Genomic DNA, 21,081 nt, shown 5'->3' on the forward strand with positions numbered 1-21,081 from the left:
AGGCAACTAGGAAAGCTAAGGCCTCCTTGGAATTAAACCTTGCAAGAGAGGTCAAGGACAACAGAAAGGACTTCTTCAAATACATTGCAGGTAAAGCCAACACTAGAGGCAACGTAGGCCCACAGATGAATGAGGTGGGTGCCCTGGAGACAGAGGATAAAAAGAAGGCGGAGTTACTGAATGCCTTCTTTGCCTCTGTCTATACTGCTGGAGGCTGTCCTGAGGAGCCCCGCACCCCTGAGGCCCCAGAGGAAGTCAGAGGAGGAGTCGAGTAACTATAGACTAGTCAGCCTCACCTCCATCCCTGGAAAGGTAATGGAACAACTCTTGTCCTTGGTGCTGTCTCTAGGCACATCAAGGATAGGAGGATCTTTAGGGACACTCAGCATGGCTTCACCAAGGGGAAGTCATGCTTAACCAACTTGATAGCCTTTTATGAGGATGTAACCCGGTGGATAGATGATGCTAAAGCTGTGGATGTGGTCTATCTCGATTTCAGTAAAGCATTTGATACAGTCTCCCACAGCATCCTTGCAGCTAAACTGAGGAAGTGTGGTCTGGATGATCGGGTAGTGAGGTGGATTGTGAACTGGCTGAAGGAAAGAAGCCAGAGAGTGGTGGTCAATGGGACCGAGTCCAGTTGGAGGCCTGTATCTAGCGGAGTCCCTCAAGGGTCGGTACTGGGACCAGTACTATTCAATACATTCCTTAATGACTTGGATGAGGGAATAGAGTGCACTGTCAGCAAGTTCACTGATGACACAAAACTGGGAGGAGTGGCTGACACACCGGAAGGCTGTGCTGCCATTCAGAGAGACCTAGACAGGCTGGAGAGTTGGGCGGGGAGAAATTTAATGAAATATAACAAGGGCAAGTGTAGAGTCCTGCATCTGGGCAAGAGCAACCCCATGTATGAGTACAAGTTGGGGGCAGACCTGTTGGAGAGCAGCGTAGGGGAATGGGACCTGGGGGTCCTAGTGGACAGCAGGATGACCATGAGCCAGCAGTGTGCCCTTGTGGCCAAGAAGGCCAATGGCATCCTGGGGTGTATTAGAAGGGGTGTGGTTAGCAGGTCAAGAGAGGTTCTCCTCCCCCTCTACTCTGCCCTGGTGAGGCCGCATCTGGAATATTGTGTCGAGTTCTGGGCTCCTCAGTTCAAGAAGGACAGGGAACTGCTAGAGAGAGTCCAGCGCAGAGCCACGAAGATGATCAAGGGAGTGGAACATCTCCCTTATGAGGAGAGGCTGAGGGAGCTGGGTCTCTTTAGCTTAGAGAAGAGGAGACTGAGGGGTCACCTCATTAATGTTTATAAATATGTAAAGGGCAAGTGTCATGAGGATGGAGCCAGGCTCTTCTCAGTGACATCCATTGACAGGACAAGGGGCAACGGGTGCAAGCTGGAACACAGGAGGTTCCACATAAATATGAGGAAAAACTTCTTTACAGGGAGGGTAACTGAACACTGGAACAGACTGCCCAGAGAGGTTGTGGAGTCTCCTTCTCTGGAGACATTCAAAACCCGCCTGGACGCGTTCCTGTGTGACATGATCTAGGTAATCCTGCTCCAGCAGGGGGATTGGACTAGATGATCTTTCGAGGTCCCTTCCAATCCCTAACATTCTGTGATTCTGTGATTCTCATTTCTGTAAATTTGTAGGGATTACTCTATCATCAGATCCTTACTTATGTGCCAGAGTAATGGACTGATTGCTAAACTCCCAAGACAGACATGCATTTATTCTTGAATAATAGCTTCTACAATTAGCATTGCTTTAGGGTTTGGATCATATAAGATGTCCTCTTTCCCCGAGATCGGAGAAACAGTTTTGCCCTGAGCTCATATTGCACCATACATTTGTGTAATGCAGTAACGTCTTACTGCGACCAACTTCTGTTCGGAAGAAGGGACGCCAGGAGGACAAGCACGAACCTCTGAGATGCAATACCTCATTCTTACCCTTGGCTTTACGTCACTAATTAACAACAAGGCGAGTGGAGGAAGTATGGGACATAAAGTTAGAGACAACATTTCATCGAAGAGATAAGCCCATCAGAAAGGCAGAGTTGGCAAAGCCCAGCAATTTTAGCCTGCCCTACAAACAGCATCAAGAGGCATGCTTAAAAGGATCTGTCCACAGAAGCCTGCAACAGCCCCTGCTCTGTGAAACACTGGACTCTATGACAACAGGGGGGGAGTTTATATTTGTCTGCGTTACCTTTAGTGCTCACAGGCCCAGTGCTGACCAGGAAACTTCTGATGCCAGGCTGCTGATTTTGGAAAGGAGCTGTGGGGTGAGGTCTCTTTTCAAGCCTTCTCTGTATTAAACCTGAGCAGATTGGCAACATGGGAGGCAGAAGGTTTCTAGCAGCTTTTGGCAGAACACTGAGGCCAAGTGCCCTCCCTCCTCCTGCCATGCACTTAGAGGACTCCTATTAACTGCCAAGAAAATGGCAAAATGAGGTTTACAGTCAATATTAGCTTTTTGGGACTATGGTTTGGCCCAGTTCTTGGGCAATTTGAATCCTTTTCTCTGGGAGGCTACTGTAGGCTACAGAAACGGCAAAGACAGTTGCTAATACTACTTTACTTTTTGTAGTTCCCACTGTAGAAAACAAGACTCAAATCTCTGACTCACATGCTTCAGAAAGCATATTTTTGCTGTTAATTCCTATGCATTTTTGCAGTAACTATTCTGTATTGTCAAAGAAAGCAGGCATTAAGCATGTGATGGTTGAGGAAAACCCTCCTTAAAATCACAGAAATTAACTGTCTGGGAATTCTTTCGTACAAACCTGGTGTATTTGTCAAACAGCAATCCTGTACGTATGCAGCTATTCTTAACTCTCATGTTTTGTTGGAAATAAGATGTTAGGAACTGCTACGAGCAATATGGTTTTATTAAAATAGAAATTTATGTGAGGGCAAAGATATCATCCTAATCTCACAACAATTCTACCAACAAGGATGGTGCAGTACTTCAGGCTTCTGGTGGAAGATTTCCCAGTTAATATGAAAATACAGAGGTTTAGTAAAAGCTGTTAAACATGTTTCTGTACCAGGTGCGAGAGCACATTTCTTCTGTCTTGGGCACCTCTCCTGTACATGAGACTTAATGGCATTGATCTACTAAAATTGCATGAATGTCAGTCCCCAGTACCCCTCAAAAAAATGCAAACCAAAACCAAACACCCCTCCCCAAAAATAACAGTTCATGTTCTATTTCCCATTAAAGAACCTCTGGACAGATGCAAAGATTTCTAGCTGTGGCTTTTAGTTTACTGGAATTCACCTTTTTGTTTCTCACATAATCACTCGACTGCTTGCCATTAGAAGGGCAGCTTTCACTTACAGACACCTCATTGTGGTATCATGTAGTCAACATCTATTTCCTGGATATATGGCATAAAAGAAATGTGACACCCTGGACAAACTGTAGGAATAGCTGAATACTGTAATACAACATGATAGGAGAAAGCAATGGCATGGCACGTGACCAAATCAGTTGCTCTGCATGGCTTTTTTTCTACCATAGTATCTGCAATAAATACTCCAAAGGGAGATTAGAGGTTGGCTGTTCATCTCCTTGTAAGCACATTTCTTGATGTTGTGTCCCTATATGTTAATCCTAAACATTTTTACTGGTTTTTCTGCAGGGAGATTTTTTGCTTTTTGCTATGAAATAAGATATATCAAAGCCCATCTGTGAAATACACAGCACGATTGTATTAATTCATTAATACACTTCTCTCTCCTTTGAGCAGTTCCCTATCTTTGCAGTCTCTTTCTGAGCTCCTTATTTAATCTCCTAAATAAGTGACCTAATTGTTGGCCTGAAGTGAAGAGGAGCTGATGGCTACTCACTACTTTGGAAAACAGGTGTCTTTTTCCAGGATCCTATGTGAAGAGAGAGCCATCTAAACACAGACAGCAGAACTTAAAGATTTTGAAAAACACTCTTTTTAGCAGTTAAATGTCTGCCAACTTGAGTTTTCTAAGTGAAGCCATTTGGTGGGAAATTATCCTCCTGAGCTTCTGCAGGGCAAAGTCAGAGCAGAGGGTGAAACGGCAACAGATAATGACAGGATTTTATCTGGTCAATTTAGAACTTCTTTGTCTCTGCTAATTTCAGGAGCTGAAAAATTAAGTAAGTCATCAAAATCTTGTGCTTTTTCTCCCCCTCGCTTTTGACCTCAGAACATAACTGCCTCTTGTCATGCCTAGAGGGCATGGGCTTGTAGTTATCACTGTGTGCTTAATCAAATGCTGAAATAGCCTTTAAATTACGTGTCTTCTTGGCTGCTAAAGACTTGTTGAGCTCTGTTACATTTAGAGGCATGATGGCAGTAGATGTACTTTTAAAAGAAAAGTGTGAGATGATGCTTTTAATTAGGTTTTATATGCAATTCTCCCAGCAAAATGATGTTCTGGCTCAGAATTTTCAGAGTGAAATTTCAGTGCATATTTCAGGGCGGTGAAACAAAAGCTGGAAATGTAGAGATAATTATTTTCACAGGCTCTGCACATGATTTGGTCTGCCCAGCTAAATATCTGACTTACTGTTCCCAAAGGCAAACACAACATGCCGGGGGAAGAGTTTTCCTACTAATTCAGAGGAATGCTTCTGTGTTTGTAATTTTGCAGTACTTAATATTCCCACAGTTCACCTTGACTCTGTGGAAAAAAAAATACCAGAAAGTAATAATAAAAAAAATCCCACCCCTCCCCTTTTTCTGAAGCCTACTCAGGTATGGGTACAAGCTGAAATCCCTTTCAGTAGTTGAGTCAATAGGCCTTATATGACTGTCACTCCCTGAAGAGAAGCACATGCTTAAGTGCTTTTCTAAATCAGGGCCCTGCTTTTCCCTACAAAGTCTCGTTAGTGCATTCATTTGCAGTGTACAAACATAGCTCAGTGCTGCTTCTCTGTCTCACTTTTCCTTAATCCAAATTATACCTGGCCTCTGATCTCAATAACAGTATTAGTAGCAAACAAAAGCTCAGGTTAAAGATGGTGACAACAAATATTTCTCCAGTGTACAATACTCCCATTCCTCAGTATTTTCATTGCTCACAAATATCAGTCTAGTTCTGACAAGCTTAAAAAACCTGGTTGATCCAAAGTTCTCTGAAAACTTGTGATTAGTATACAAAAATATGGAAATATTATTCTCTCCCCCACTTTCTCTACATATTCTGACAACAAATTAAACAGCAAAGAACTCTGCATCTTTTCCAGGGGGACAGGGTCGAAAAGCCTTTCTTCTACTCTCAGCCTGCAGAGGGGTTAAAGGTGCATTCTACAGACAATGGCTGGTGCCAAGACATTGCAGCATACAGTTGCAACATCCATATCTAACTCCCCTGGGCAGGAAATTAAGACTGAAGGCAGCCAGTGTGGCCAAACGGCTGGAGCCATCAGCAGTGCAAGGCTGGAGTCAGACAGTGCTGGTCTCCACTCCCGGCTCTCCCCTCTGTGCCCCTGTTGATTGCTGTCTCATCTATAAAAATGGGAAAATTATCTGATCTCCTCCATTAAACACTCCAAAATCTGCTAGGGAAAGGAAGAAGAGAACTAGATATAATCCTCAGAAGGTGAAGAATGTGGCTTCACTCTGGGTTTCCCCATGCGAATTAAATACCCACATCCCTCCAGGCTATCTTGGGCTTTCTTATTTTACATAAGATATCAGAAACAATCTGTGACTTTCTTTTGGGCACCTTCACCAGAAGCAGATCCCCCCTACCCAGCAAACAGTCAGCTATGAATAGACTTCACAAACTGCAAGAGCATCCTCTTATATCATGGGGTGAAGTATACAAAAAAAAGACAAAAGAGAAACACAATACTGTGCAGCACCCCAGCCATGGCATCCAAAGAAAAGCTAAAAACACCATCACGCCCTTCCCTGTGCATTTTATGTGGAGGCCGAGGTCAACTATCTTACGGTTCCTTAAATTGCTTACTCTATCTCTGTTATAACAATTAAGTGACACTTGCTAGGGATTTCCTCCCAGGTTACGTGAGTGAAAATACAATAGGTGTCCAGCAGCATGTTTATATCTGACACCCTCCCCCACGAGGAAGAGGAGACACAGGAGAAGCGTGTAGTAAATATAGAGGGGGGTTTCTATAGGGGCTGCCAAACACACACACAGAGAACACATTTTCCAAGGCAGCACAGCCAAGGATGCAAACAGGAGCACAACGAAAAGCCTAGCCAAATCCCAAATGGCACATCTCTGAAGCAAGCCTCTGCCCCCAAGCACCAGCCTCCTGGAAAGTACCTTTTATTTCTATGGCAGATCTCTTTCTTCCACATTTTTAGACACGCCAGAGGTCAGATCTCAAAAGGGTGACGCAGAAACAACTGGCCCTTTCCACCACATGTTGGATGCCCAGAAAGCCCAGGGACAGCAGCCAGAGGATTAAGTACCAGATAGCTACATCATCCTGGGGCACTTCTGCTGCTCACACTTCATACCACTGATGTTCCTCATCTCTTGGTAAACACCCTTCTTCTCTCCTCTCATTCTCCCAAACCCTAGCTCAAAGTATGGAGAAGCTTTTCTCATTAGTAAAAAGTATTAGATACTCTTAGTCTCTCTTAAGTATTAGATTAGCTCTTCCTACAGGGGTAAAGAGAAAAGAAATTCACAGATAATGAGCAAAGAGGACTGGTGGAAGATAACCAGAAAGAGGAAAGAATGGTAAAGTGGATGCATTTGCACCTAAGGACAGGTGTTCATGAGGGACATGGGTCATTGGGAGGCCCTATGAGGAAAGGAGATGAAGTGATAAAAGAGCAAGACCACAGATATCAGATGGCAACTATGAATGGAGGAGGCTGACAGTAGGAAGCAACTGAGGATGTGTAAAGGAAGAGACACAAGGCAGCGGACTGGCCCAGGGAAATGTAGCCTTGAACTGAACCAGACCTGCAGGAGAAAGCAGTGCAACAGCAGTACTGTGCTTTCTTTCTGTTTCTCCATTCCCATTTCTGGGACTCATGGGCCGCTGCCTCATTAATGAGTGATGGGAAATACTCCGAGAATTGCATCAAACATTTCTTTCCACAAGCCCTCATCTTCACAAATCCCCCACTTACAGAGAGGTGAATACCTCTGCAGCTAATATTTACACCAGAGCATACTGCAAGGCAATGCATCACCAAGGGTCACCCTCCATGCTGCCAAAGAGGCAGTGGTCTGGGGTAAGCCAACCTACCAGGTCACTGTTGTTGAAGGGAGAGTGGATCCTGCTTCCCTCCTAGCCAAGCCCTCCTATCTCCAGCCATGGTTCAGCTGCTGGACCTGCTTCCAGTTCTGGTGCTCACTGGACCCCTTCATGAGGCAGGTCAGCTCACTATTCCACCAAGAAACTAAACCAGCGAACCAGTGTGGGGGGCAGAAGGTTTCTGCTGGGATGGTAGAGTTGAATCAGCTCAGAAAAGGCTAGCTAAGGTCACAGAAAGGAAGCAAAAGACTTTAGAAGGAAGGAAGGGAGGCTGAATTTAATGTGCTTTTCAAAAATACATGACAGCTTACCTTCAAATCAGAGGTCAAAAGCACAGTTCCAAACCAAGCTAAATGTCACTTAAATGAATTTAATTAAAGCAGAAGCAACAAGTTCAGAACAACAGACAAATGAAATGCTGTCTCCAAGGGGAAGGTTGAATGCAAGCACATTAATATTTAGGCCCCATCATGGGAAAAAGCTATTCCCAAGTATCTTTTCCTTTGCAGTGGATCATCTCATTTGTAATGAAAGGCAAGCATAAGAAGATACTCGGATATGACTGCTCATTAAATTCACAGGCTTCCTTCATGTGAATTAACTTTCAAGTGTATGAAAACAGTGCACAGATAGGGAAACTGTCTGTGGTTAAAGCCCTGCAGTGCAATGCATAAGATGTATAACCAAACCTTATGCTAAACTTGCCCTCCAGCCTAACAGTGACATTACTTAAAATATCAGGGTTTCAGATCCTGGTCCATAACATTGAGACATTCATATTCTCAGTAAAGGAAGCGTTAGGTTCTGTGCCCCAGGGACCAGTCCTTTTTTACTAATCCACATACCACAAATTGCACTGAAGCCTTCAATAAAGATGTCATTTATTACTTACCCAACTCAAAGTTACCGCTGTTACAATAGACACAACTGTCTCAAAAAACCCAAGCCCAAAACATGGAAGCTTTGACTTTGACATTGCTGAACAACCTTGAAGTCTCAAATTTAATGCATCACAAATTAATGTGGTGAAGTGAGTAGAATTTGAGTAATAACAAAATTTGCCCCATTTCAAATTACTTCACTGTAGCTTTTTATTGTAGCCATTAGTAAGGTTAATTTTTTTATCTCATATAAAAAATTTTTAAACCATTATAAGTAGGTATAATCATAGAGGCAGTTAGATAAACAACTATCAAGGGTTTAGCCTAAGAACATTAAGGGAAAGGAATCTGTTTATAATTTTTGGATTTCATATTAAATCATAAGATCATTTAATATTATACTTTATTATTGTTTCCATTTAAAACACTAACTTCAGTTCTTACCCTTGCTAAAATAATGCAAATCTGGCATAACTTTCCTGTTACCAGCAGAGATTTTTTAGGTATGTCATCAGAATGGGCTTCAATAGGATTTAGTGGTGTCCCCAGATGGATATTGCCCAAGTGCTGAGGACATGCTCTTCTCCATCATTTGCACCACCGTGAACTGAGAGGTGGCAGGCCTGAGCTACATGAAGCAGAATGAGGATAAGCGGGAGGGGATCGAGACCCAAATGTACCCTCAAAAGTCTGCCTTGGGGTATGGCCGCATCAACATAGCCGAGATTTGACTTTTATGTCACCATAGGAAAAAAAAACGGGGCGGGGGGGGGAACCAAAGGAAAAAAACCTGTCCTGGTTTGGACTAAGATAGAATCAATTTTCCTTTCAGTTAAGTTTCTTTTAAGTGACTACTTTCTAAAGTTGACTACATGTGCTTGTTGCTGTGGAAACCAGGGTCCCTGTTGGGTCTCTTTGTTCCACAAGTGAAAGGCCCTAAAAGTGTTGCACCTGCAAGGAGGAACGGACAGGACAGGTGACCCAAAACTGACCAACGGGGTATTCCATCACAGAATCAATCAGGTTGGAAGAGACCTCTGGGATCATCGAGTCCAACCATTGCCCTAAATCCACGTCATACTCAAAAGCTGAGGGACCATGAGGGTTGCACTCTCTTCCCCCATGGCCAGCATCAGGGGAGGACTCTCTGCCCGTTTTCCGTGTATTCCTGAATCCAGTTCCCGTCTGCTGCTGAATCCAGTTCGGGACTTCCCAGTGCCTGCCCTGCAGCATCAGTGGTGATGTGATCGTCATCAGGAGGAGCTCAATAGTGGTTTTGTATATAGTTCGTTATTTATTATACTCTTTTTAATTATTTCTTGTCTATTAAAACTGTTTCAACTTTCTAACCTGTAAGTCTCTCCCTTTTTCCTCTCTGGGGAAGGAAAGGGTCAATAGAGAGCATTTGTCATCCACTTAACAGCTAGTCCAGCATTAGATGGTGACAAAACGCAACAACAACATCAAAAAAAACCCAAAACCAAACAACCAAAACAAACCAAAAAAACCCCACAACACCCGCCCCCCCCCAAAAAAAAATCCAAAAACCCCACCAAAAAAAACCCAAAAGTCAGGAAGAGATCCAGTGAACTCATCAGGTTCAGAAATCCTTTTAAGGCTGATGCAAAGCGGACAGGTTGGACGTATTTGGAGCTTTGCTGAAGAACAGTGTGACTGCAAATAATAGATTCCTACTGAGTAACACCTCCTCCTCAAAGTTAAAGTTTAATTTTGATTTACAGTTCCCTGAATAGCCTCTGAAGGGCAACATTAAAGCTCTTATAAGAAATATCTGCATTATTAAAGAAATGATGAACAGCAGAGTGAAGATGACTTTGTGCTGTTTACGGACTTGTTTACCAGAGCAGTAAATCTATTTTTAAGTTTGTATTGCCTGGAAAGGAGAACTGTGTGAAATCTGAAGTACTGTCCAGAGAAAAAGACAGGCAGGCAAAAGAGAAGAATTTCTCCCTAAGTATTAGAGCCTGTCATTCAAATACCTGTATAAAAATCTGGGGCCTCAAATATTTATCATTTAAACTAATTGCTTTACATCACTAAAGGCCAAGACTGACTCCTTTAGAGTTAATTTTACAAGAAATTACCCAGACCTTGAAGACTAGCCATCTTCAGGAAGTAATATGGCTAAACTGTAGATTGTTAAATAAATAACTGATTTTTCTTGGGTTTAGACATCACAGCTCCTTTGTGTCTCTGCCATAAATAATAAGAGAGAATTTGTTCTTTCTACTAGCCATAACTCTGTGAAAGTTTTATAAAGAAAGAAGCCTGAGACTACTTTAAGATCTTGCCTCCTCCCAGAATTGCAGTTCATTATATACATACTTTTTTTAATACATACACGTACACACTTCTATGAATGCATGATATATATGTAACAGGCAAAATAGAAAGTATAGTTTTCTACATGGCAAGATGAAATTTGGGGTCCCCTATTCAGCATACCTTAAAGGTCGCTGATTTTTAGAAGCCAGTGGGTGCTTATCAGCAAGATCTGCGAGTAATCTACAAAGACAACCCAGTCCCCAGCTGCTGGATGAGGATTTCCATAGCATGACATCAATGAGCTCCATCTCGGAAACAGAGGTATGAGATCTAAGATCCTTTTTGCTGATACTCTAACAAGAATTACAAGTAGGCTGTGGCAAGCCATTCTTTACAGCCCTCTGCATCACCACTCTCCCCAAAGTCTGTGATGTAACTCCCCTCTGACCTCAAAAGATCAAGGATTTCATCTCAAATATACTAGAAGCTAAAAAGAGCTTTGCAGAAGCATATGCATTCATCTGAACAGTGGCCAACTTTATTTACTTCCCCCAATCTTAAAAATAAAGAACTATAGGAGAATTAAATTTGGGGAATGAGCTGAAACACACACACTTGCTCCAGGTGGAAATATATTCCAAGTAAAAGCATATTTTCAGGGAAATCATGTATTTTTGCCTGCAGACACCTCTTCTCCTCAGTGAAAAATAGCAAAATGTTAAAACTGATTAATTAAATTAACTCCACAAAATGGTTCACTTACTAGGAAACACAACTAAAATCCTGACTGATGAAGTTTCCTATTGCACCCACCTGCTCACAGCAAACACTGTGGCTAATTATTTTTCCACCTAATGCAGCCCATGCAAATACTGCTCCAGAAACACTGTATACATACATATGTATGTATATATAATACACATACATACACAATACTGCCCATGTTAAGGTGAGCCACAAAAAAATCTGAAATAATGCTAACCTGTAGGCTCCCAGAAATCCTCTGAAAAGATTAACTGCTCCCAGAAGAGTCAGGTGAGCAGCTCTGCAACACAGCCGAGAGCTCCTGGGCTTCACACTAGGGAGGTGATGCTTATCCTGCGGTACCACCAGGACTGCTATCGCCGACCCAGGGCAGCTGGGGCACGCAGAATGGCCAAACTCGTTTATGACATCTTTATCTGCAATAGATGCTCTGAATCCTGCCCTCCACACCCCGCAATTTCAGTTTAAAGTAACCAGGGGACACCAGGATACACATTTCCACTCATTTTCCACTCCAGCGTTCAAAAGGTTAACGATAGTCTAAAAGGCATTTTAAAAAGCAGCAATAACAAGTATGAATCAGTCACAGAGACATTGTGCTCAGTAAAAAAACAACCTGGTACTGGTTATAAGGCAACTCTGTTTTATGAAAGTCCCTACAGCACTGGGTATCATGGTTTATTACTCGTCCTGTGGGAAAGCGTAGGGCTCCTTCGCAGACACCCGTGTGCACGACTGAACAAAAAGAGGGTCTGTGCCCCAAAGGACACTTTAAAGAGAAGAGGAAATACATGCAGATTAGAGACAGGAGCTACGGTGGCACAGAAAAGGATAGCCATGCAGCATGGGTAACAAACAGATGCAGATACTATACTTGATGGCAGACAGCCTGCAGGCATCAAGACCTTCACCTGTCACCAACCTGTGACACTTGTGCTGTTCCTCCCTAAAGCGACACTTGTGCTGTTCCCCCCTAAAGGTTTCTGAAGGATCTTCTGAGTTGAAAAAAAGCACCATGGAAAGGCTCCAAATAACTGTTTCTGGGAGATTATCAGTTAAATTTCTAATGTAATTATGTTACAGTACATTTAAGTGCACTTTCTAAATAGAAACAGACTTTTACCTAACAAAGGATCCATTTCAAGCACTTTTTCTTGTACCTATAAAGCCCATTTCCTTCTGTACCTATTTCAAGCATTGTTCATTTAGAGTTATTTATACTTCACATCTATAATTTTCTGCTTTTTCTAAGTATGGAATTGTTGCATATTTCCATCATCTTGTGTTTGCTGTTCATATTCGAGGAAAGCACTCTGCTGTCACTGCCCTCCAAGGGCACTTTTGGAGCACGAGGAAAAACCTTCATAAAAGAAATCAGACTTTTCTACTGGTTCTTCCATGCCCCCTATTATTCTGTAATAAAGCACTTCAAACTGTTTAGGGTTAAAAAACTGTTTTGCGGGGGCTGGGGGGAACTACCTGGGCAAAATACCAAAGGTCACTAAGCAAGTCTGTTGTTGAGCCAGTCCTCTCTAAAAAACAAAGTAGTTTTTGATGCACTGCAATATTTGCCCTTATTGCTTTTGGGTGGAGGTGCTAACACACAGGGTGCTGGTGGAAGGTTGCCCTAAGGCCCCTAACTCAGATACGGAATGAGGAAGAGCAACTCCTAAATATCTCTCTTAAATTTTTTATTGCATTACTGTCAGGGAAGTATATGATGGAAATCTTGTACCGTGACTGGAAAAAACAATAAAGTGCTGATGTCTATTTTTGACCATAAAAAGTTAAGGAAATTTTAGTGAGACTATCTCTGGGTAATTTCATATAGAATCCTGTTCTAACAAATAAGTTGGTCATAGACAAAAAAAAAACAAAACCAAAACCAAAATGGCAAATAGCCATGGACCAATTTAACTTGGAAAGTAAAACAAGATCACAGTCTTGACTGGTAACACATATACTTCAGGGTTTTACCCAGCATAGCTCCTCATAGATTAACATACTTCACACAAAATTAAACAGAAATAAAGATTTAAGCTTAAAAATGCAGACAGTAAACTGAGAAGTCTGTTTCCAGATTACAAAATCACCAACTCTGCAATCATGAGAAAAAGCTTTCGTTAAACAGTCTAGCCTCACCGAAAAAATGAAGAAAAAGGCAGCAATATAGTTAACAAGTACAAATTACAGTTTGGAAACACAAACGTGCAGTAATAAAAGCCCAAAATACAAATGAAATAACTGTGGACCATCAGACTAAGAAAAATTATGCTTGCAAAAAATTCAAAGAAGCAGCAATATTTTTGAAATAGTAAGGTGTATGGGTCAAAGACAATAAGTTATCAAGCATGAAATCAACTGCCTACAAATATTCAGTAACTCACTTCAATCTGTATTTGGAAAGAAGCAAACAGATGTATTCATAATTCACAGTGATGAAGAGGTGCTTTTTGTTCTATCAGATATTAGGAAAGATAAAATAGCAAAGAGCCCAATGTTTTTTGTTTTGCAGAATTAGGTATCTTCTATCTGGGAGTCTGGAAAAAAACCCCACAACCCTCTTAGGAACCCTTTGCTCTTTTTTAACTCGACCTAGGACACTGGCATATTGCTATTAGCAAGCTTTTAAAAAAAGAAAAAAAAAATCAAGGCTATAAAAACAGAACATAAGTCCAGTTGCACACAGAAAAAATGCATTAGCTGTTGCTTCTCAAAAAGTAATGTAAATGTGGAATTGTCATCCCAGCTGAACTACTTCTGGAGTTCAGCAAGAACCTCATCCGTCCAATATCATTCAACACACTTCTTGATGATCTGAAAGAAAATAAACTCAAAGCTTGCCAAATTTGCAGTCGGCACAAAAACTGATGAAATGTTAAGTAATGACATGAACCTTGTCGGTTTTGCAGATTGATCTATACACTGCCTGAGCAGATTGTGCTTTAACACAAATACAAGTCCACATAGGAATACAAAAAGTTCTCATTATGTGAGAACACAGCCTCACAAGCAGTCACTCTGAAACAAGACTGTTTTCATGGTTGATAAGAATTTGAACGCTACACAGTGGCTCAAAGGGCAAACATGATCTCTTCGAGTATTAGAAGATGAATAATAAGCAGAAGTGGGAAGATGAAATTGCCCTGCATATGGTATTAATGAGTCCATTACTGGAACATGCACATTGTGGTGTACTTCAAAAAGATTGTCAGAAATTTTGAAAGGGTTTGCAAAAGAACCTAAGAAAATTTAAAAAATTAAAAAAAAAAATACGTAGAATCTGGAAAGCCAGTTTTACAAGTGATACACTGAAGTTGCTTAATCTGTTTAACTAGTCCAAAAGACCATTGTAGTCTGCAGGTATCTACAGAAGGAAGATATTTCTTATAATAGGGAGCTCTTTAATCTAGCAGAAAAAGGCAAGCGAGATGCAAGAGCTGGAAGTTGAAGCCAGATAAATTCAGGCCAGAAATAAGGTACATATTTTTAGCAGTGTGAGTAATTTACCATGGAACAGTTTACTTGGGTATATTATATATTCCTTAGCAGCTGAAGTCCCTAAATCATGACTGAGTATTTTTCTGGAAGATATGTTACAGCTTCAAACAGAAGATACAGGAGCCTGATTCACAAATGACTGGGTGAGATCTCTATTGTGCAAACAGTCTGGCTCGTTGATCATAGGAGTCTCTTTGTATTTTAAAGATCTATGAAGATTTGGGAGAAAGAAAACAGGAAGAGAGGGGGACATTTGGCAGCATGGAACCCACTGAATTTATTATCATGGAGTGGGGTGGGAGCTGACCTCAATCAGCTTTTATGCAGATACCTGCTGCGCTTATTCATGCAAAGAAGGTTTGTATCTTGCCTTTATCTAGTGGTCGTGAATAGACAAAAAGTGTTCCAGGTCAGCTTCTTTGCATTCCTAGGAATAAAAGACGTCAAGGAGGAGGAAGGGAATTGCTTAATGCAAACCAACGGATGGGATCTTAGTCAGAGGCTTGCTTTGTTTTCATAATGAACCATAATCAGTGTAATCTAAAACAGTTTTTATTTGCTGCAGTGAGACATAAAGACTGTAGCTATGGCATGTGAATCGTTTTCTCAACCATTAATCATTACAGAAGGTACCTCTTCATTGCTGAAGATGCACTGGACCCAGGACCAGTCAGCCAGCTTAAGTTTAGGAGCATGGATTAAAGCATGGGTATGGCACTACATTTTTAACAGGTTTGTCTGCTTTGGGTGGGTTGGTTGGTTTTGTTTTTTGGTTTTTTTTGGGGGGGGGTTTATTTGTTTTGGTTTTTTAGTTCAGTCTTCCAATATGGTTATCTAATAAATTATTATAATTCTGCAAAGCCTATTAACTGATCTCTAGATGCTATCAGCTACATAAAGTCTTTGGGGTGTACACCCTACAATATCAGATCATCAGCAGAGACATTTAGGGTCCTGGTATGATGTTACTGCAATGGGTTGCAGGCATTATTTTCCAAATCCTACTTCCCAGTCACGGTGCTGCAAGTGTCCCCAACCCTGGCATGGTCCCGGAAATCCTCTTGACTGCACAGCCACTCGCGCCAGATGCAGGGAGTTGCAGAAAGCCAGCAGCACTACATAGAAGCAGGGTCTCCATTCTGCAGGCAGCTCTGTACGATAAATCTGTCCCTGCCACTCGGGCAGAGTAGGGCACAGAATTACTATATTACGTCATATTGCATTATACACTTATACACTATACCACAACATGGAAAGGTGACCAATTCAATGTTGAGGCGCAAAGCCATGAAAAACTTAAGCTACCTGGAGCTGCAAGCCTGGAGCTGCAAACAGTGACTGCCACATATATTGCTTATTATTTTGCTCGGGTCCAATATTTAGATTTCACCAACATTAGATGTCTACTTGTGGCTTCTCAGCATACTGACATTCCCATAATGTTTTGCAATATAAAATAGTGAGTTCTATTAATACATATTTCCCCATGTTATTTAAGTTCATCTTCATATTAAAAATAAATGGATTTAAAATGTAGGCAGCTACACATATAAGCACTCTGCTTGAAAGACATACTTCATCTTTAAATAGCAGCAATCAATACATACAGTATATAACCTAAACAAATTTCTATTATGAATCCTTAATGGATGCATGCTTTGGTCATTTTTATTACTAATATATTATTGATTTACAGAATACATTACCACCTTAGGCACTGGGATTTGCTGGAATCCTAACATCCTGTATGTAATTTTAGTCAAAATAGGAGCCAAAAGTCAATAACCCATTTACCACCAGCATAGCCTCTCTACAGAGTTAGATAGTTTAATGATGGTCTGACTCTCGCTGTGGAATCACTTGTCTTACAGTGGCATTTATAAGTCATATTTATTAATGTAAAATTATCCATAAGGCCTGCCTGCTTATCTTTCACTCTTCTTTATTGCCAAAACGCTTTGGGAGTCACAATTCGGAAGAACACTGGCAGACTAACCTTGCAGATCCCTTGCAGGGCAGAGTTTCTCTGAAATCAAAGCACCCGCTTGGGCTCTTTTGCACTGAATCAATGAACAGTTTTTCTGTCTTTGTTGCCATTCACATCAGGGAGCGGTGATCTTGCAGTTGCCCAGGAGAAAGGGAACCAAACAGCTTGCTTTGATATGAATACTAATACCAGCAGACAGGGAGAAGACAGCATGCCAATCAGTCCCTACACTACCACCATAAACAGGCTGAGGAGAACACATCAACTGTTACTAGTGAGGCTTCAGGAGAAACCTACAATAAGATGGGTACATCATAATATTGTTACACAAATCAAATCCAAAATGTTTGTTTACTGCTACAGGCAGAAACAAGGGGAAAAAAGGTTTAGGGTTACAGTTACTTTGGTGAAACAATCCTACATTGTTAATTTACAGATCTATGTTATGCGGGCACAACAGCACATGTGTGTCTTTTCGGGATATTATCACGCTTTGGGCAAGTTGGGCTTTATGTCAAAAGCCGAGCACAGAAATGGTAGAGATGCAGTATCGCAAGCATCATCAGTTCTTCAGCTGCTCAATGAGGTGACTCTCTTATAATCTCACAATCAGCTACTTCCAGAGTAAATCCAAAGTAATATATTGCTTTTCTGCTTTTAATGCCTGTTAAGAGATGGATGAGAACCCAGTCCCTTGGAGAGAAAGATCTGCAAGGAGGGACCCCTGCTTCGCTCTGTTTCCTCTGTCCCTCCCCCCCCACAACTGATGCATATGAGGACAAAGGAATAAAATACATACAGAGTGGGAGCACTTTACCCCCTTTTTGCAGAACAAACAACTGCAATAGAGACAACAGTAATCAAAAACACGCCTGAGAAAATAACAGCCGCAAAAAGCAAAAGTCATACCAATTGCTTAGGCCTCTCTGCACACAGAATTTAAGTGAGGTGAAGCGAAAAAGTTTAATTCACTGAACTGACCAGAATTAAACAAATAAGCCATCTAAGAAGTGGGAGATAAGCTCCTAAAAACCTGGCTGTAATGCACACTGTCATACCAACTTTAAACTGCCTTTTTTCATCTGTTGTCCTGTTTCTAACCTACAGACAAGGTGCTCACCCACTCCTCTTCCACTTCTTTCCCATATAGGGATGGCTTCCAGCACATGCCTTGCAAGGGATGCCCAACATGAGCCGAATTTAGAAGCCATCTCAGTCCTGGTCCTTGCTCCAATCCCAAAGGAGACAGGGGAGCTTCAGCAGTGTGTCGAGAGGTCCCTGAACATAACAAGAGCATGAGGGGAAAACACCACGTCAGCCTTCCCTGCCTTGTCACCACCCGATCGTTTCTCTCTTTCCAGATAACTTTGAGGACCAGCCACAGTCCTGCGTGAGAGGCCATCCTAGCAGATACAGAGCCTGACAGATCCAGAACAAACCCAGCGGAGGCTCTTCCAGGCTATGGTAGGGCTCTTGACAGCCCAAAAATGTTCCCAAAAAAAGCCTCACCTTTTAAGCAGTATAGGAAAAAGCTTCCAAAAGCCCAGCTGACATCCATATGGCATTTTGTAAGCAGTCTTTTCTGCTTCCATCCTCATTACCAGTGGCAACAAGAAAACAAGACAAAATATAAAATTATTCTGACTGATGCCTGTTAATGGTTCTGTCACACACGAAGACAGTCCTGGAAATTCTCCTTTCTCCATAGTGACAAACCCCCTTTGGCATAGCTTGGGTCCAGGACCCTTAAGTTTGAGGGCAATTCCCATTTTTGTGAATGTTACAAAAATCATCACCATCCCTGTTCAGCACATGCACACAGAGCATAGTGAACCTGGTAAACAGTAAGAGTTTATTTCCAAGTATCTTGTGCCAGTCAAGGACATGACAAAATGTTTCTAAAATGTTTCTAAAATTAAACTCTCTTTATTTGCAGAATTAAATAAAGAGGTGCCACAACTTCACTTAACTTCAAAGCTATAGGCAGAAGTTTGCGGCAGTTGTTTCTATCAGTTGTGTTATTTGCCCAGATTCACAGTGAACAAAGCAATCTGTAAGGCACACCAAAACTGGAAAGTAATATTCAAACAACATCTCCCTCGCTCATTTTTAAACACACAGCCAACACTACTCGATTGAAATATCTTCCAAACAAAACAAATACCTTGCAAAGATATTTTTACATTTCTTTAAATGCAATTTTAAAAAGCTATGCAAAATAAATACTACAGGAAACCTTTCCTTTCAGCCCAACCAAAAAGCTTAGTTGGATCCCACACAGTAGTTTGAGGGGCTTTTGTTTTTTGTTTCCTTCTCCCCCTTCAATCGTGTCAGTAAGGGAACTAAGGCAGAGAGATGACGGGTAAGAGCTGAGGAGGCTGGAGGCTATCAGTGGTGGAGAACTTGGCTCTGTTGGGTGAGCCCGCCCATACTCTGCGTTGTCCTCCCTTCAGGAGTGTACAGACCTTGGCATTACACTTCCCAGTAATAATTTTCTGTGGCGTCTTTGTGCTCCTGACATACGAATGCCATCAACAGCCATCTCCATGCCTGGAAGCCCTTCCACTGTAGGCAAGTACATTCTGAAACACCATAATAACTTCCTGAGGTCAGGAAGCTGAGGAACTCATCCAGGTCAGCTTGCCATAACCCAGAGCAATGGCCATTTTTGTCGCAAGTTAAGCAGCAGTGTATCTTTTCTCCTTGGCAATGGTAACAGCTTCTTTTTTACACCCTCCTTAATGGTCTTGGACTGGACCACTTAGTTTGCTAAAGGGCTCTCCTGATGTTGTCAGCTGCCCATCATGGATGAAGCAGTTTCAAGGGATGCAATGGTTTCTCCACCAGTATTAGCAGTACTTTATGCTTCGGAAGCCACACAGCCATTTCATAGATGGAGAGAGTAGGAGACAAGAGAAGAGGCTTCTTTTTATTTTTATCCTCACCTCGCCCTGTAGACATTCATCTCCTTTAGCTGCATTCTCATGTTACATTAAAACACTGGACAAGGCCCAGATATCTGTTCTGTACCCCTGCTCCAGGGTATTCTCCAGTGTTGTCCTAGGATCACACTCATGTTATGCCACAAGTGGTATTGCTGTATGTCAGCTGCACGAACCTCCAGGCAAAACCTCTCCTCTTGCATGGGCTTGTTATCAAAATATGCTTGCATTTGCCTGCTAGCCATAGAATGATTGCACCAATCTTGGTGCTTGGTCATATTTACCTAGGCTTATATTTTCCACTTATCAGCGTGCCTGGGATTACACAGCAGCTGGCTTGGCAATTCAGAGCAAACTGAATGGGCTGTTGACTCACAGCATAGCTGCAAATATGGCAGTTGAATGTTTGGCAACCTTCTGTAGCACTGCACATACAGAGTGAGTAGGTCCGTACCTCCTGCACTCTGGGTTCCCGCAGCCCATGTGTGCTTCTGCATTAGGTTTTCAGCCCTTCACTGGGTCTTTCAGTTAGCTTTCTCTCCATCCTCCCTCCTGCTCACCTGCATGCATCACGTGGATTCACTGCTAGCGAGTCTTCTCCAGAAATTATGGGCTGGAGTCAGAATTGTCAGCTATCTAATGGAGTTAACTCTGTCATCTTCCGCATCTTGGTTCTGGGCAACAGAAGCAGTATTGCTCCGCCTGGGGCAAGAACACTTGCAAAGCCCAGGCAGCCTTGGGCAGTGTTCCCAGCAACAGCTTCTCAGTCATACCTTGGGGTCACTGTTCTTTCATAAGTTGGGAAGCAAATTTTATGGTTGTTTTCTTATCTTTATCCTCCAGGTAGGTCTGTGCACAGACTCATGTCTTCCTTTCTCTATCACCCTGCTCCTGCAAGGGAATTTTGTTCAAAATGAAAGGTTTTTTCGTGTGTTTGAGATCTTGCATACAGTTACTTAATTTAGTTTGATGGTGACAGTGGTTTTCTTTTTCTTCTCCTTTTAATCACACTCTTGTGTTGATGTATGGTTGGCAGCAGTCCTGCTTTAGAGCAGGAAGCTGGACTACAGATCTCCAGAGGTCCCTTCAAACCAGCACTGCTGCAGTTCTTGCTCCTTGTGGGTCTCATTGGCACCACCATACTTTACAGTTCGTATTCTAGATAATACCCCAACCTGAACAGCTACTTCAGGAACAGAATTAGCAAAGGTAGAGCTACAACTACAGCACACACCCTGGCCATGTTCACGGGCTGCCTCTCTCTTTCTTCTCTTACCTTGGCTTCTTTCCTCCTCATACCAGGGAGGTTGCTATGGAGATTTCTTCAGAAACAAAGAGAAAAATGGATACAAGAAACACAAAGCACCGAGAAGGGCATGGAAGAGAAAACAAATGTAACGGCACAATATCTTTTGCATTAATAAATCCATTTTCCCCAAATCTTCACCTAGACAGCTGCTGATGAAGAGACCAGACCCTCAAAT

The 21,081-nt window shown here is 42.0% G+C and overlaps 1 protein-coding gene and 1 long non-coding RNA gene across 3 annotated transcripts in view; one reads left to right on the plus strand and one right to left on the minus strand.

Annotated features, from left to right (window-relative positions):
- Positions 1–21,081, minus strand: part of ADGRL3 (adhesion G protein-coupled receptor L3) — a 348,528-nt gene that overhangs the window by 287,736 nt on the left and 39,711 nt on the right. The window lies entirely within an intron of this gene.
- On the plus strand, positions 14,734–18,303 carry LOC137665154 (uncharacterized). 2 transcript variants are annotated; one of them, XR_011048450.1, is made up of 3 exons: positions 14,734–14,811; positions 15,295–15,400; positions 18,017–18,303. It is a non-coding gene; the product is annotated as an uncharacterized lncRNA (long non-coding RNA). The 2 variants fall into 2 exon arrangements; XR_011048451.1 differs by having other exon boundaries at positions 15,295–15,377.

The sequence above is a fragment of the Nyctibius grandis genome, chromosome 6 (genome assembly GCF_013368605.1).
Source record: "Nyctibius grandis isolate bNycGra1 chromosome 6, bNycGra1.pri, whole genome shotgun sequence".
Lineage (NCBI taxonomy): Eukaryota > Metazoa > Chordata > Aves > Nyctibiiformes > Nyctibiidae > Nyctibius > Nyctibius grandis.